This window comes from Myotis lucifugus, unplaced genomic scaffold (genome assembly GCF_000147115.1).
Source record: "Myotis lucifugus unplaced genomic scaffold, Myoluc2.0 scaffold_7, whole genome shotgun sequence".
Lineage (NCBI taxonomy): Eukaryota > Metazoa > Chordata > Mammalia > Chiroptera > Vespertilionidae > Myotis > Myotis lucifugus.
Window position 1 is genome coordinate 11,971,369 of NW_005871055.1, and position 15,755 is coordinate 11,987,123.

Below are 15,755 nucleotides of genomic sequence, written 5' to 3' on the forward strand. Positions count from 1 at the left end.
ATTAAGTCTAAAACCCATTTGACACCATACATAGTTATTACAAATATTATTGACCATAGTCCCTATGCTGTACTTTACATCCCTGGTACTATTTTGTAACTGCTTATTTGTACTTTTAAAAAAATATATTTAAAAAAATATATTTTTAGTTTGATTTCAGAGAGGAAGGGAGAGGGAGAGAGAGATAGAAACATCAATGATGACAGAGAATCATTGATCAGCTGCCTCCTGCATGTCCCGCACTGGGGATCGAGCCCATAACCTGGGCATGTGCCCTTTGACCGGAATCAAACCCGGGACCCTTCAGTCCACAGGTCGATGCTCTCTCCACCAAGCCAAACCGGCTAGGAAATGTACTTCTTAATCACTTCTCCTTTTTCACCCAGCCCCCCAAACCCTCTCTCATTTGGCAATCATCTATATCTATGAATTTATTCATTTTGTTTGTTTATTTTGTTTTTTTTAGATGCAACATATGAATGAAATCAATTTTCTTTGTCTGACTTATTTCACTTAGCATAATACCCCATAGGTTCATCTATGTTGTTGATAAAAGGCAAGATTTCATTCTTCTTTATGTCAGAGTAATATATTCAATTATATACTGTAAGTATAAAACTTCTGTCTATGTTCATCTATTGATGCACCAATAGGTTGCTTCCATATCTTAGCTATTGTAAATAATGCTGCAAGGAACATAGGGGTGCATATATATTTTTGAATTAGTATTTTGGATTTCTTCAGATAAACTCCCAAAAGTTGAATTGCTGGGTCATATGTTAGTTCTATTTTCAATTTTCTTGGGAACTCCCATACTGTTTTCCACGGTGGCTGCACCAATTTGCAATTCCACCAACAGTGCAGTTCCCTTTTCTCCTTATCTTCACTAATATTGATTTGTTGACTTTTTAATAATAGCCATCCTAAGAAGTGTGAGGTGATATCACTTTGTAGTTTTAATTTGCATTTCTCTGATGATTAGTGATGTTGAGCAGCTTTTTACAAGTCTATTGGCCATCTGTATGCCCCCTTTGGAAAAATGTCTTTTCAGGTCCCCTTTCCACTTTTAAATTGTATTATTAGAATTTTTGGTGTTGTGCTAGTTTCTTATATATTTTGGATATTAACACTTTAACTGATGTATCATTGGTAAATATCTTCTTCCATTCAATAGATTGTTTTTTCATTTTGTTGATAGTTGCCTTTGATGTGCAAAACCTTTTTAGTTTGATGTAGTGCCATTTGTTATTATTTTCTTTTGTATCCCTTGCCTGAGGAGACATTTCCAAAAAGATATTGCTATACAGAATTAAAAGGATGTTACAGAATTAACTGCCTATGTATTCTTCTAGGGCTTTTATGGTTTCAGGTATTACATATAAGTCTTTAATTCATGTTGAGTTTATTTTTGTATATGATGCACAAAAAGTGGTTTAGTTTCCTTTTTATTTCATTAATTTGTCCAATTTTTCCAACACCATTTATTGAAGACACTGTCTTTATCCCGTTGTATATCCTTGCCTTCTTTTTCAGTAATTAATTGACCATATAGGCATGGTTATTATTTTTTTCTGGGCTCTTTATTCTGTTCCATTGATCTATATATCTATTTTTATGTCAGTACAATGTTTCTTGGATTACAATACTCTTAGTTTGATATTAGGTAGTGTGATATCTCCAACTTTATTCTTCTCATATAAATTTAAGGATTATTTACTCTAGTCCTTTGAAAAATGCCATTGGTATTTTGAAAGGGATTGCATTGATTCTGCAGATAGCTTTGGGTAGTGTGGACATTTTAATGATGTTAATTCTTTCATTCCATAAGCAAGGTATAACCTTCTAGTTAATTGTATCTTCTTTAATTTGTTCCTTCAATGTCCTATAGTTTCTGAGTACAGGTATCTCATATTCTTGATTAAATTTATTCCCAAATATTTAGTTCTTTGAGATGCAATTGTAAATGGAATAGCTTTCTTAATTTCTCTGATAGTTCATCATTGGTGTACAAAATACAAGTATTTCTGAATATTAATTTTTTTATCCTGCTACTTTATTGAATTCATTTATTAGTTCTAATATTTTGTTTGTTTGTTTGTTTGACTCGCTATGGTTCTCTCTATATAGTATTATGTCATCTGCAAATAATGACAGTTTTACTTCTTTCTTTCCAATTTGGATTCCTTTTTTTTTTTCTGATTGTCCTGGCTAGGACTTCTGATATTATTTTGAATAAAAATGGTGAAAGTGGTTATCCTTGTTCCTGATCTTAAAGAAAAAGCTTTTGGCTTTTCACCACTGAGTATAAGTTAGCTATGGTTTTGTTAAATATGGTCTTTATTATGTTGAGGTATATTCCCTGTATCCCCACTTCAATGAGAATTTTCATAATAGTTGATGTATTTTGTCAAAAAATCTTTCTGCATCTATTGTTATTATCATATGATTTTATGTTTAATTTTGTTTATGAAGTGTACCATGTTTCTTGATTCACAGACATTGAACCAACCATGCATTTCTTTTCAATGTATTGCTGAAATCTGTGTGCTAATATTTTGTGGTGGATTTTTGTATCTATGTTCTTCAGGGATATTGGCCTATAATTTTAATATTTGCATTGTCTTTGGTTTGGCATTGGGGTTATGTGGGCCTTGTAAAATGAGTTAGAAGCTTTCCCTTTTCAATTTTTTGGAATCATTTGAAAGGAATAGATATTAATTCTTCTTTGAATATTTGGTAAAATTCACCTGTGAAGCCCTCTGGTCCAGGACTTTTGTTTTTCGTAGTTTTTGACTACTGGTTTGATTTCATTAGTAGTTATTGATTTGTTCAGATTTTCTCTTTCTTTCTGATTCAGTCTTGGAAGATTGTATGTTTTTAGGAATTTATCCATTTCTTCCAGATTTGTCCAATTTGTTGGCATGTAATTTTATAGTATTTTTAAAATTTTTTTGAATGTCTGTGGTGTCTGTTTTCACTTATCATCTTTTATTTCTGATTTTATTTATCTGGGCCCTCTATCTTTTTTCTCAATGAGTCTGACTAAAGCTTTATAATTATTTTTTTATAATAACCAGATCTTAGTTTTATTGGTTTCTTCCTGTGTTTTTTTTTTTAATTCTCATTTATTTTTGCTCAGATCATGATTATTTCCTTCCTTCTACTTACTTTAGGCTTTGTTTTTTCTTCTTATTGTAGGACATTTAAGTGTACGTTTAGATAGCTTATTTGAAATTTTGTTTATTTGTTTCTTGTGGTAGGCTTGTATAGCTATGAATTTTCCTCTTGAAATTGCTTAGGCTGTGTTCCATAGATTTTTGGGGGTCATGTGTTTACATTTTCATTTGTCTCAAGGTATATTTTGATTTCTTCCTTGGCCTTTTTTAACTCATTTGTTTGTTTGTTTTTGCATTTTATATAGTCCCCATGTGTTTGTGTGTGTGTGTGTGTTTTATAGTTTTCTTCTGATAATTGATTTCTAGTTTTTTATCATTGTGATTGGAGAAGATGTGATTTCAATCTTCTTAAATTTATTGAGACTTCTTTTTTGGCTTAACATGTGGTGTATCCTAAAAAATGTTTCATATGTTCTTGAAAAGAATATATATTCTGCTGTTTTTCAGTGAAAAGCTCTAACAATATCAACAAGTACTTCCAGTATAATGTGCCATTTAACGTCACTTTTTCTCTGTTGTTTTTCTGTATGGATGATCAGTCTATTGATGTCAATGGGGTTTAGATTCCCTACTATTACTGTATTATTGCCAATATTTTCTTTTATGTCCACCAATATTTGCTTTATATTTTTAGGTGCTCCTACATTGGGTGCATAGATGTTTATAAGAATTATATCCTTTTGTTGGATTGCTCCCTTTATCATTTTGAAATGTCCTTTTTTGTTTCTTGTTACAGCCTCTATTTTAAAGTCTATTTAGTCCAATATAAATATTGCTACCCTAGCTATTTTTATATTTCCATTTGCATGAAATATCTTTTTCTATCCCTTTACTTTCAGTCTGTGTGTGTCTTTCAATCATGGCTGCTTTTTTTATGTCCTTAGGTATAGAACTCTGTTCAGCTACTCTTCAGGAGGTTCTCAATGATGATTGCTTGATAGTTGTATTTTGATGTGATTGTTGGAAGGGGTATGCGTAGATTACATACTCCACTATCTTGAATGGATGACTTTAAATTTTACAATCTTGTCACTGCTCCTGATTTTTCTTCTTTCTGTGAGTGATTGATGGTGGTGTTGTGAGGTGGCAAAGGGGAGCATCATCTCCGTGGATTTAAAGAGGAGGCATATCTGAGCACCCAACAGGTTGCTTTCTAAAAGTAAACCAAAGCACCCTTTCCTTCTATCAGGTTGCTTGTTTGGCCGTGATAACTGTCACATTCAGAGAAGAAGGTTTGCTGGAGGAAGACACACGCACACACACACACACACACACACACACTGTATATCTTTTCAGTGGGCAGTGATGTTTAGTAATTAATTATTATTGGTCATTAGAATTCATCTCAGTATCCTGGGAATGGCTATGAGTGATAGTAATGCTATTTCCTGTTCCTCTTGTTACTTCTATCCCCTCAGACTTGGCCTTCTGGGAGCCGAAACATTTTGTTTTTGTGTTTATCTGTTCTCTGTAATATTATAATGTTCATATTTTAAGGGCTTATCATATTAGAGCTTCCTCAGGATGTTGAAACATCTGTTTCTAACTGTCTAAGAAAAGAGAGAGGAAAAAAACACTTATTTGACTTTTAATTTTAAACACAACAAAATGAAATGTATGTTGATGTGAATACCATCTGGAATTTTTTCCTGATAAGTAAGTAGAATACAGGGATGTGAAAGAGATTTTGAATGTGAGGTAGGAAAGTTACCCATCCCCTTAATTTAACCAAGTTGAGATTGTATACAATTTCCCTTTAGTTCAGAACCTACTCTTTGTTGGATATCATATCACAGACAGACTGTAAGAGGGGGTCCCTTCTGTGTAGATAAGTAGATGAGTGGCTCTGCCTATGATGTCCACAGCTTACTGCCTTAAGAAAGTTTTCAGGCTGTAGTGCAGAAAGGGAGAAACTGATGGGTTCCTTAGTTTTAAAGTCAGGGCTGAGAGGTCTCTAGGGCTTATAGGGCAGAGCACAAGAGAGGAAACTGCTGCACAGAAAGATAACTCCAAAAGGATCCCCCTTGAGAATTCAGGTGAGTACTGATCAGTGTATGCAAATGAGGAAACTACCTGAGGCTAGGGAAAAAATGTCCAGAAAGACTCCAGGGAGCAATGCCTAGTGCTCACACAGGGCTAGGAACAATGTCTGTTTATACCAGCCAGAATGGAATAGCTCATAACATACTAGGTAGAGTGCTCAGGAAAGTTGTCTTCAGTAGGGGAATAATTGGCTATAGATTGAGCACTGCTCTAGTTCTGTCTAACAAATCTTAAAAGCAAGACCTCAAAATATCAAACTTTTTCCAATTAACATAACTGTGTACCAGAACAAATTATAAGAAAATTTATAGTAACCAAAAATGTCCAGTAACAGAATTAAATTCACAGTGTTTGGTATTCAATTAAAAATACCCAGGCATGCAAAGAAGCTGTGAAATACAAATAAAATACAGATAAAAACCAATCAATTGAAGCTGACACATTTAATCCAGAACTGACAAGGATGATAAAAGTGGCAGGCAAGGGCACTAAAGCAATTATTTTAGTTGTATTCTATATAGTAAAAAATATAATTAGAAACATAAAAATACCCAAATATAAGTTCTAGAGATGAAAACAACAATGTCTGAGATGAAAAATTGGATAGGATTTATGGTAGATCACATATTACAAAAGTAAATATTCAAAACTTGAAGATAGAAACAGAAACTATCTAAAGTGAAACACAGAGAGAAAATAGACTGAGGGGAGTCAGGGGGAAGAGCACTAGTGAACTGTGGAATAATTTCAAGTTGCCTAATTAGACAATATCCAGAATCCTCCAAAATAGGAGGGAGAAGAAAAATGTTTGAAGAAATAATTGTTCAAAGTTTTTCTAAATTTGATGAAAACCATAAACTCAGAGGATCCATAAAGTTCAATAAACTCCAAGAACAAGACACATAAAGAAAACTACAGGAAGTCACATCCTAGTCAAATGGCTCTAAATCAATGATAAGAGTAAATCTTAAAAGTAGTCAGAGAAAAGGAACACATTATACACAGGAGAAAGTTGAAAATGGTAGCAGATTTCTTCCTGGACATTATTTAAGGGAGGAGACAGGGTAATAATTTCTTTAGAAAGAAAAAGAATCCATCCACTTAGCATTCTATACTCCACAAAAACATCTTTTGAAAATGAAGGCAAAATAAAGACCTTTTCAGACATTCAAGAGTTGAAACAACTCATTACCAGCATACCCACATAACAGAAATTTTAAAAGAAGTTCTTCAGGTAGACAAAAACAATATCAGATGGAATCTGGTTCTACACAGAGAAATGCAGACACCAGAAATTTACAAAAGCAAATATGTAAGATTGCTTTTTTTTACTAAAATCTCTTGAAAATATAATTTTATGTTTTTAAAAATAATAACAATGTAGTGTGACATTTATTACATACATAAAATTAAAATGCATGATAGCAAATTAAACCCAACATAAGCAAAAAGAAGAAAATAATGAAGATCAGAATAGAAATCAGTGAAGTAGAAAAAAATAGAGAGAAGCAATGAAACCAAAGGCTGGTCCTTTGAGACAATAAAATTGATAAACCTATAGTTAGGCTGATCCATAAAAAAAGAAAGAAGACACAAATTACCAATATCAATAATGAACAATGTGACATCACTAGAGATTCTACAGATATTAAAAGGAATACTATGAATAATTGTATCCCAATAAATTTGACACCTCATTGAAATGGGAAACCTCCTAGGATGCCAAAAGCTACCAAAACTCACTTAAGAAGAAACAGATAACCTGAATAGCCATATGTCTATTAAATTTACAGTTTGAAAATCTTCCCATAAAGAAAACTTTAGATTTAGATGGTTTTGTTGGAGAATCCTCTCAAACATCTAAAAAATCAATAATATCAAATTGATACAAACTCTTCCAGAATGTTGAAGTAAAAAAAACTGCATACCAACTCATTCAATGAGACTAATAGAACCCAGATACCAAACCATAAAAGACATTACAAGAAAACTACAGACCAATGTCTCTCATGAATATAGCTGCAAAAATTTTAAAACAAATTTTAGCAAATCTAATACAACAATATAAAAAATGTCAATATATCATGACCAAGTGTGATTTATCCCAAGAATCATAGTTTGATGTTCAGAAATCAGCCAAAGTAATTTACCAAAGCAAAGCAAAGTAAAAAGGAAAACCCATAATATCATCTCAATAGATGTAAGAAAAAGAACTGAATACAATTCATCATCTATTCTTGAAAAACTCAGTAAACTAAGGGGAGAATAGAATTTTCTCTACCTGATAAAAGGCATCTCTGAAAGCCTATAGTTAACATTATACAAAATTAACTTAAAGTGGATCACATATTTAAATGTAAAGCCTAAAACTATAAAACAACTAGAACAAAACATAGCTGAAAACCTTTGCATCCAACATCAGAATAGGGAGAAGAGCCAAAGAATTGCCTGACTGGAAGGATTCTATCATCTTTGGAAAAGTGAAGATTGGAGGTAGCAAGGGGAGGTCAAACAATCACAATTTCTTCTGCTGTCCCTCTACAGAAGCCCTTTGAAGCTCAATAGCTCTTCTTTGCACTCTGTGCTTAACAGTCCTTGGAAGCAATAGCACATTCCCATTGAGGCATGCCAACCAGCATAGGCATACCTTATTTTATTTCACTTCACTTTATTGCACTTCACAAATATTATGTTCTTTTACAAATTGAAGGCAAAAAGATTATGACTTGCTTTATTGTGATACTTGCTTTATTGCAGTGGTTTTTAACTGAACCCACAATATCTCTGAGGTATGTCTGTGTAGGTGAAGTTTCAAGGGGGCCAGTCATCATCAATGGGACTGCAGTAGAATGCAATATGCGGAGAATAGGACACACAGGAGGTGCTGTACCTGCACATTAGGGTGTACACAAGCAGCACAGCAGTGCCACACTATTGAAGGTAGGTCAAGATCTGAACTGAGTCTATGTGGGGAAGTGGAGTGTGTGTGAGGAACATACATTTATTAACAGCATGTTATGTTAGTCAATTAATATGTCTTGTCTTATTTCATTCATATAATGATCTTGGTAATACAGTAGATATTATTCTTATGTCATAGCCCCATAGAAGTTATGTAATTTGCCCAAGGTTAATAGCTTCTAAATGCTGCTGGTACTCAAATTTGTCAGATCACTATTTTTTTTTTGTTATATCATCTGTCTCCATAATCAGAAAAGGGTTTTCTAGGATGCAAAGAACAACATGGGTATCTCTCCAGGACTTGAAAAGTGTGAGCCCAGAAAAATGTTATCCCTTTATGAAAGGGCAGGTGTTAAAAATTGTTCGCAAATCTCGAGTGTTCTAAATGTTTGGGGGTGCTGCCATACATCTGCCTACATGAGAATAGCTGAAATATATTCTCCGAGTGTTTCTTCACAAAAAGTTGTGAGGGTAATCCACCTTTGGCCTTGAAACAAGAAAGATTTTTGGACAAATATGGTGTTGGTGATTCCAAGAGGACTGGGCTGTGCAAATCGAGGAAAAAATGAGCAACAGCTCACGATACTGCAGAAGAGCTTTTTTACTTTGTCAGGGAATTAATTTCTGATCTCAGTCTACTTATTGAATAGATTTGTAATGCTGAGGGAAGTCTAGCATTGCTTCAAAGTTAGTTCTGATGCATGGAGAGGAGCAGTCAATCAACTCCCTGTGATTTTAAGCAGAGGGGCGAACCATTCCTGTAGCGATGATAGAGATTCCCCCCAAATAACACCTTTTGACTGAAATTTTCACTGTCCTAGAGCTTTCAAAGTTGTCACACATTGATTAGTTGCTTTCACAGTATAAGCTAATGCATGAATAAATAATAACTTTTTTCTTTTTTACTGGTGGTATTATCTTTTAGTATGTATAATGAAATATTTTTAAAGGATATTTACTATCTTTTAAAACCATTTTTATTATTAAGACTTAAAAATACACTAAAGTAGAGAAACTTTTTATCAAGATTCAGTGATTAGAAAGATTTGGCTTACCTGCTTTATGTATCTCTTTTTTCCCATTGATGAATATCTTCATCTCCTCTTACTTGAAAGATCTTTTTTCAGTGAAAAGTAATTTTAGAACCATTGTTAAGTCCCTGATGGCTAAGATAAATCTAATGCTGTTATTAGATATTTAAACCTTTGTTCAATCAGACTCCTTTTTGTAGCTTTTTCTTCCAATATAACCCTACATGAATTTTGTTATACATAAATTAATTATAGTTCCTGAATACATTTTGAAATTTTCTTTCCCTATTTAAGCCATTTTTTTTCTACCTGGAATGCCTTTCTTCATTCTATTTCTGGCAAGGAAAGTCCTACCCACTGGGCAGATCCTGGCAACCTGTTTATCTAACAGCTAAACTACATTTCCCACCCTCTCTTGCAGTTAGTGTGGGTATAACTGATTCTAGTCGTTCCCTTGCCTTGCCTATAGAAACCTGCCACAGTCACTGTCCTTGCTGTCTTCCTCTATCTGCAAACTGTCTATAAGTATCAGGACAAATGTTATGCAAATCAAATATTAAAGATGGCAGAGCCTCTATCTCTCTTGTCCCTGAAAGACTGAGTGGCACAGAGCCTCTACTCCATGATTTTGAATTCTTCATGTAGTAGAAAAAATTACTATTGAGTTAAACCACTCCCATTGTGAGATTTATCTCTTAGGATAGCTAGTATTACCCTAAAACAAATATATCTGTCTTTCAAGTCCAACTCAAATCCTCTCTTTTCTTTTATATCTTCCTTTATTGCTCCAGGCAAAAGTGATGCCTCCTTCCCTTTAAGAATTATAACATAGAGTTCTTAATTTTATTTTGATTTTATAGTACTCGTTCCAAGCTACCTTAACTTCCTGCCCACCTGCTTTCTAAAATTGTACCTGCACCCACACCCATTCTTTCTTCCTGTTTTTAAGTCTCAGTGGAAGATCCTGAAGTGCCCCTTCTCATGTCTTAGACCAGTTCCCTCTCTCTGGGACCCATCTCCCGCTTGCTGCCTCAAGGATCTTATTCTGCTATCTGTCCTCTACGCTGCCTGTGGATTCAGATGCTGTTTCAGATGCTTTGCAGCATTTACAATGGCCATTGTTAGTTCTTTCATGGAGCTCTTTTTCCCTTGACTTCTGTGGCTGCATCAGTTAGCACAAGCCAAGTTATGCTGCAGTAATCAAGTTACCATAGTGATACCATGGATATCAATGGTAACTGTGGCTCACAATGGTAGAGATTTATTTCTTACTCATGCTCCATGTTCATTGTAGGTTGGCTGCAGGTCCACTCTGTTTTGTCTTCATTCTGGGATGGGGTTGATGAAGAAAACTCTATGGGACACAGTCACTCTCGAGGCAGAGGGAAAAACAGAGATCATGGGGAAGCACATACAGGCTCTTAAAGATTCCACCTGGAAGTTACACAAGTCACTTTTGTTCACATTTTACTGTCCAGAGCATGCAGAATGGCCCAGTCTGACGTCCATGAGGAGTGATGTGTAATCCTTCCCCGGGTGGGGGTGGGGAAAGTGACAGGGCAGCAGTACAGTCGACCATCACACTGCCACCTCTTGTTTGTTTTCCTTCTCTCTGGGCTCCTTGGAGTTTTCTTCTCTCTTGAATTCAGATTTGCGTGCCAGACACAGCCCACATGTCTATGCTGCTTGACTTACTTAAGGTTTTCTAATATTTAAACTTTTTCTATTAATATTTCACCCCCAAATCCACATGTATCATTTCTCTTGGAAAATTAAAAGATCTGGCAGATCTGTGCTGGAATTCACCTGTGGTAGCTGCTGCTGGATGCAGCTGAATGGTGGCTGCCCTTTTTAGAATGGACTTATGTGCTACAATTGGGCCTTTACAGTTCATGTTACTGCCAGCCAGGTTGGTTGGTAGCCCTGTTTGCTAGGCCTTTTTTCAGTACTATTGTTCCTATAGTTCCCTCCTTGGCTTCTATTCTACTCACTCTGCATAGACTCCTCAAGTAATCTCCTTTCCTGTGTCTTCAGTTTCTTTCAACCCATCCTCTCTTCCACACTGTTAATGTCTTACTTTAGGTTCTTTCCATCTTTTGCATGAATAATTTTGTCAGCTTTCTAACTGCTCTCCCAACCTCCAGTCTTGCAGGAACTCTGATCTACCCTCAAATAATTAATGCCTTGACATATTATAAAGCCCATATCTGGTTATCAATCTCCAGCAAGCAATTTTTAAATAATACACCATTGCTATAGGAGTGAGCTCAATCTGTTTTACATGACTCTTCTACTGGCTCTGCCTTTCTCTTCAGTCTTACTTCTTGCTCCCACTCTCTTGCACTTACGTTTTGTCAAACTGAATTACTTTTATGGGCTATACTCTCTCTTACCAGGTATGTGCCACCCTTTATTCAGTGTGGGCAGTATCTCCTCCTCTGGGAAGCCTTCCTTGACTGCTGATCCTGTCACACAGACTAGGTTAGGTGTACTCTTCAATCCTTCAGAATCACTCTGTATCTCCTCACCTTAATACTCTTAATTATGATCACTTCTTAATTTCTCTACCTCATTAGTTAGATGTTGTTATGGACTGAATTGTGTCCCCCTCAATTCATATGTTGAAGTCCCAACTCCCAGTACGTCAGAATGTAATTTTATTTAGAGATATGGTCTTCAAAGCAGTGATTAAGTTAAAGCAGTTAGGATGGGACTGTAATCCAATCTGACAGGTATCCTATCTAATAATAGACAAACATGCTAATTGACCATACCTTCGCTACACCTCTCATGGGCTAATCAGTGTGATATGCAAATTAACCGCCAACAAAGATGGCGGCTAATTTGCATACTCCAGGCAGGGCGGGACAGCGCCATCCCACCTACTCTGCTGCCATCCGGGCCTGCTATCTGCGATCGGGGGGGGGGGGTGCAACTGGAGCCTGGGCGGGTGGGCGGGGCAGCAGCCATCTGCTGGCCCACCCAGGTGTCCCGTGTGCGACCCGGGGCAGGGCCCCAACCCCTGGAGTGGCCCTGCCGAGTACACGACCGGGGGCGGCGCCCCAACACCCTGATTGGCTTTGCCCAGTGCAGGACCGGGGGTGGTGCCCCAACCCCCCGATCAGCCCTGCCCAGTGTGCGACCCAGGGAGGCGGGGCAGGCACCTAGGGATCGGGCATGCCATCTGCCACCCAGGGAGCGGGCCTAAGCCAGTAGGTGGTTATCTCCCGAGGGGTCCCAGACTGTGAGAGGGCACAAGTGGGGCTGAGGGACACCCCCCACCCCCGCCAGTGCACAAATTTTTGTGCATTGGGCCTCTACTCCTATATAATAAAATAGAAACATGCAAGTTAACTGTCCCTCCGCTACGCTCAAGCAATGCCCACAAGCCAAGCCCACCAGCCAATGAAGAGTGAGTATGCAAATTAACCCGGCAAAGATGGCGGGTAATTTGCATACACAGAACAGAGTGGGAGAGCCGGCAGCTTGGGGAGACGTGGCTTCCTTGGTCACTCCCTTGGGGGGAAGTGGCTCCCTCGGTCACTGGATGGAGAGCAGAGCAGGAGAACGGGAGGCTTGGGGGGACATGGCTCCCTCAGTTGGGTAAAACCCAGAGCGCGGGAAGCACCAGGAATGCTGAGAATTGTAGTTCTGATGGCAGCCCCAGGACTGGAAGCAGAAGCCCAGAGCACAGGGAGCACCAGAAATGCTGGAAATCGTAGTTCTGGTGGCAGACGGATCTCCTAGACACTAGAGCAAAGTGAGCCTGGAGCAAGTTACTGTTGTGGTTGGGGATGGAGGGAAAGCAAAGGTGAGAGACATAATTAAAATCAGAGTGTCTAGGAAAAACTAAAGGGAAGATATCCTAAAACTTCCTAGGAAATCGCCACCAATGGAGCAAAGAAAAAATTGCCTCTATTATTCTGTGAGCAACAAACCAAACTGGGTTGGGGGGTCTCAGACAATTCGCTCATATGATTGCAAAGACAGACTGAAAGTACCAGATTGGAGAGGGGTCCCCTGAGGGCTCCCAGATTGGAGAGGGTGCAGGTTGGGCTGATAGAACCCCCCCATTCCCCCCCAGTGCACTAATCTTTGTGCACCGGGCCCCTAGTCCTTTATAAAAAGAAAAGGAGATGTGCACATGCAGAAGAAAGATCACATGAGGACATAGCAAGAAGATGGCCATCTGCCAGTCAAGGAAAGAGGCCTCTGAAGAAATCAAACCTGCAAAACCTTGATCTTGAACATCCAGCCTCCAGAACTGTGAAAAAGTAAATTTTTTGTTATTTAGGCCACTCAGTATGTGGTATTTTGTTCTGGAAGCCCTAGCAAACTAGGACAGATGGTAAGCAATTTGAAGACAAGTTCAAGTCTTATTTCTCTTGGTATCCTTATCATATAATATACTCCTGTCACATAGTAAAGGCAAAGTAAACATTCATAGAATCAATGATTGATAAATTGATTGATAAATGAATAAGCATGTTTGACATTGATAAATAAATAAAATCAGTTTTGAGATTTATTTTGATACTAGAGGCCCGGTGCACAAAAAATGTGCACTGGCGGGGCGGGGGCGGGGTGGGTATCCCTCAGCCCCACTTGTGCCCTCTCACAGTCTGGGACCCCTTGGGAGATAACCACCTGCTGGCTTAGGCCCGCTCCCCAGGTGGCAGATGGCAGGCCGATCCCTATGTGCCTGCCCCGCCTCCCTGGGTCACGCACAGGGCAGGGCCGATCAGGGGGTTGGGGTGCCGCCCCCGGTCCCACACAGGGCAAGGCCGATCAGGGGGTTGGGGTGCCGGCCCCGGTCGTGTACTTGACAGGGCCGATCAGGGTGTTGGGACACCCCCCCCCCCCCACCCAGGATCGCAGATAGCAGGCCCAGATGGCGGCAGGGCAAGCGGGATGGGCGCTGTCCCGCTCTGCCTGCAGTATGCAAATTAGCCACCCATCTTTGTTTGGTGGGTAATTTGCATATCACGCTGATTAGCCAATGGGAGGCGTAGCGAAGGTACGGTCAATTACCATGTTTGTCTATTATTAGATAGGATGGCAAATTTGAATTTAATTAATTTATAACAAGGAGTCCTATTGTGAAAGAACTTTCAAATGACAGATGTGCAGGAAAAAATTTGTTAGCTACTAACCTGGTTAGTGCTGAGGGGGAGGCCCAAATCTCCAGTAGCTGGCAGAGTGCTAAGTTCTGCAGCCAGTCATTGGGGATGATCCATACAAAGCTCCAATGAGATGATTCAGCCTGATGTCCTCTGGATTGACAATCACATCTGAGTGCACCTTCTGGAACGGCAGTGGAGGAGACGAAATGAGTGGTGACGGGGAAACATTACTCTGTCAGAGTTTTATATGACAGCAAGCATGTGGGCAAAAAGTGAATGTAGGGTCAATCAGACACCCAGATGTTTTCTATCCACAAACACAACATCTGGAAACATCTGGATGTGCGAAGGCTTGTGTTATTCCACAAGTGTGGCACTTTGGGAAAAACTATAGATAGGTACAACCTTGGTGGGAAGGGAGCAGATTAATTGTTGCCACACCCTCCACAGGGTTGCATGCAATTGGAAGAGGCTGGATTCACAAATATACAAACATGCAGTCAGAGGCTGTGTGGATCGAGATACTGAATGCCAGGACTCGTAGATAGAGCAAGGCCCCCCTTGGGACTGAAGACTGCCAGGTAGCAGCCAACTACACAAGACACACAGCGTTCAGTGCATTGAGCTAGCCACACCTCTGCACAGTGGGTGACCACACTGGCCAGTAGTGGCAGCAGCAGCCAGAGAACACAGTAGAATACCATGTGCAGAGTGAGTGCGCATAGGATTGAGCTAGTGGCCAATGTCTTGGTGATCAAGGTGGTTGACACAGGAATCCGAAACAGGGTTAAGTTTTAATTCTTATGAGCAGCTATCACCTGCAGTGAATGAAGAGGACTCACTAAGAAATGGGATTTTCTGATCACAGCCAAGATATCTCTCTGTGAATTCCTGGAGCTGTGAGCTCATCGGACTCAGAAATAATAAATATAATAAACAAATAAATGAGAGATATAGCCTCTACAATGTCTCCCCAAAGACACTTTCTCAATGGAACACCTCTTGAATTATTAAAACCCAACTTTATCTAATATAAAGTTGACTAAAAACATTGTATTAAGAAAAACATGTATATTTATGACCCCCAAACTTCATACAACATTTAAGCGAAGTGATTTGTGGAGATAATCTTGAATTACATTCTAAATGTAATTCATAGAAAGTCAGAATATTTGAAAGGTATATTGAGTGTCAACCTGGAGTATGCAACTTGGTTGTTGTTAGAGCTGTGGGAGGAGCCACAGCACTTTAAGCAGCTCTTTGTTACAAACATGTTAATTTTATGATCTTGAGACCAGATCAAGTAATGACATCATTCTTATTCATCCATTCATTCATTCTTCATTTACTTGACCAATATTTATTGAATGCCTATAGAAAATACTCTAGTTAGTGGGGATTAAATAGCATACTTCTACTCA